Here is a 3,449-nt window from a genome sequence, read left to right on the forward strand (position 1 = left end):
TGGGCTGATGAAAAGATTATATCTTTTATTTTTCGGATTTTTTAAAAGAATTCTATCCTTTTTTTCGGATTTTTGTTCCACAGTTTGTGTTATTTTCATTTTTATTATTAATTTTCTTTTTCCCTTTTCTCATTAATCTGTAATTTTCCTTTATTTTATCTTCATTTTGAACTTATATATATATATATATAAGTTCAAAATGAAGAATAAAACANTATATATATACTACCTTCTCTTGTTCTAACTTAGAATAGTGTAAGCTGGAATTTTTATTTGCTATTTTATTTACTTGTTAATTATGATACTTGAAAACCATTTTGAATTATTTATTACGATTTCATACCATTTATTTTAAGTATCAAAGCGATCATTAATTGCAAGCTTCCTAAAAAATCATTAAAAGCTTAGTCAAAATAAATATCTACAGTCGCAAGGGTGGAATCCAAGAACGTTCCAATTTAAATTAGGAATTTTACTTTAAAAAAAGGTTTTGTTACGCTGGAAAAATGATACGCAAAAGAGCTTAATGAGCGTGTATGAATTTAAAAACAAGCATTTAAAAAGAGACAGATTTCAAATAAATTAATGTCGAAGCTGAAATAAAAATATACTATTTCATTTTTCTTCTTTATGATTTGAAATTACGGAGAAAAGAATTTAATGATGATACGAAAAAAACCAACATTTTGGTTATTTTTCCCTGCCATTATATTCCACTCGCTAAATTCTTAGGAAGCAATTTGCTTTAATAAGTTAGATTTGAATAATATAATTAAATTCTCCCGTGACTTTGTATTTCAGAAATAAATCTTTTTATTCGTTAGAATTTCTAAACTAATTGATAATCCCGTTTTAGAAAATAAATCAAATTCAAAACCTTGTTTTATAACAAGAATAATGATAAGAATAAAAATAAATCATTTTTTTTTTCAAAATTCAGTGATAAAATTTCAGAATATTTTAATATGCAGTTTTAAAATTTAGTTCTAAAAGTAAATGTGAAGTGAACAATGTATTAAAAAATGCGGTGCTTGTTTCAGTATGAAGTCATTTCATCAATAGTTTTGATTAAAAAAAACACGTCACTTTTCAAGTGTACTTTTTTTAATAAATTATTCGAATAATTTTAGCAAGTGTTTTCGAATATTATAAATCAGATAATCAAAACATACAGGAGTAAACTAAAATTTAATCTAAGGCAGCGATTCTCAACCTGTGGGCGCGACCCCCTAGGGGGGCGCGAGCACACTAGAGGGTTGGAGCGAAAATATCCAAGATAAAATATTATTTAAAAAAATTGACTAACTGACCGAAAGAAAAGTACACATACGCATAGAATACAAAATACATCTCGACTTATTGAATAACTTATTAAAGTAAAAAAACTTACGAAATCAAAACTTAGGATGGGTGAGCCAAAGGTGGCCATAGCTAAGCTTTGAAGATTTTACCTAATTTTCTGATTAACTCAGTGTGGCTGAAATATTTGTTTTTTATTTATTTATTTATTTATTTTTTTTTTTGCAAAATCTTACACCTATCTCCAATACATATCACATATATTTTTAATTGTAAAATAAAATTCCATTTATTCTATAGTACAATTTCACAAATTCAAAGGTTAAAAAAACCAATTTTAGATGTTGTTCTTTAGCCTTGTAAGTTTTAGTACAATCATTCACATTTACAAACACTGTTAGACTTTTTTACTTTAACGCTTTCAATACGGCGAAAAATCAGTCCAAGTGCGCCCCATTGCCAGGATCAGTTATTTCTCCTCCAAGCGATTATTAGATAAATTAACTTTTATGCCTAAAAGGTAGTAGGTCTTGGAGACGCTTAAACGTCCCCATAACAGCGCACCATCAATAACAGTGATTTCACAAGCTTCATAGATGGGACAGCATATGTCCCGCCGTAAGGCCAAAGCATCTAAACTCCGGGACAGGGTATGTCCCGGCCGGAATTCTAGAGTCAATAACTCATTTTTATTGACATTTTACTTAAATTTTTGATGATTATTTTAGGTAACATTTTTTTATTAACATTTTCATGAACATTTGCGTTAACATTTTTATTAACATATTTACTTATAAACACTTTTCGAAATTAGCAGTTATAAAATAAGAACGGTAAAAAATTGAAAGTAGTGGAGGAACAATAGTATCTAAAGTCTGGGTTTCTTGAGGGTATGGTAGGGCGGGAAACAGTTCTTGCTTAGTGCTACGTTGCAAGAAGTGCACACTATTTTCGAGCGTGCCTCTTTATTCATTTTTGCACACCATACACATCTTCTGCGCGTCTATTCACTCAATTGAGGGAAATGGTTTCCAACATTGAAAAGTCTCGCTGTTGATGATGATGATGATGATATAGTTTTGGAGGAAGAGGGTCTTTGCTTAGTAACTTCCTTGCTCGCATTTTCAAGTGTTCTTTCGTTCGTACGTTAGGCAATGTAAATGAATAAGCTTTTCGGAAGGATCTTAACGAAAAAATCTACTTCGATGGCTTCGTTGCCAATAGCGAGTTTTGTTTGACCCTTGATGTAAGTAACTAGTGGCATTCGTGGTGCAAAGTTAGTTGGGACCATGAAAATGATGGTGGATTCTGGTTCCGGAGCTCAACTTCATCATCAACCAAATCATTGTTATTGGGTGAAACGACTTCATTGTCGGTCTCCTCTTCGGTGCTTTCCTCGAATGTGGACTCAGTGTTTTCAATTTCAGAACACTCAATAATATAAGTGAGCTGCCTCAACTTGTTATCAGGGTAAATTTTCTTTCGACCCTTCAACAAAGGAAGGAGCCTTCAAATAAGCCTTCGAATTTTTCAGAAATAGTGGTTTCTAAAAACCTAATAAATTGAATTTATTAAAACAAAAATTAGGATTAATTAACTACCACTCGAAAATATTTATTCGCTCTCCGGAGAAAGTTGTCGGTTGCTTGATTAGATCGGGAATGATTGACATGAGAAATTTATGGACTCAAAACGATGAGACGGCCTTAACATTGTTTGGAGACCAAAGTGGGCGTTATTTTCTGTCCTAGATATTTTTTAGTAACTGGGACATATGTTGTTCCAGCCGTAATATCAAAAATTTACCTGACTGGGACAGCACAAGTCCCTTCCGCTGCGAAAGGGTTAAATTCTGCTTCACAATTCCAATTCTCTACAAACATTATTAACTTTATCACTCGTATCCAACATATGTGTATTTACTCCTTGGAGTAGAAGATTCAAGTTATTTAATTTTTTTAAATATGTCTGCCAAGTAGCTCAATTTCATCACAAATAAATCATCGCAAAAATTCTCGGCTTCGATCTGTTTTCTTCTTCTAGGAAAATGGCGATTTCTTTCCTTAATTCATAAACACGTTGCAAAAATTTCCCACGTGATTACCATCTTGCCTCGCAATAAAATACTAACGCTGTTACAAACACTGTTA

Source organism: Parasteatoda tepidariorum, chromosome 8, assembly GCF_043381705.1.
Source record: "Parasteatoda tepidariorum isolate YZ-2023 chromosome 8, CAS_Ptep_4.0, whole genome shotgun sequence".
Classification (NCBI taxonomy): domain Eukaryota; kingdom Metazoa; phylum Arthropoda; class Arachnida; order Araneae; family Theridiidae; genus Parasteatoda; species Parasteatoda tepidariorum.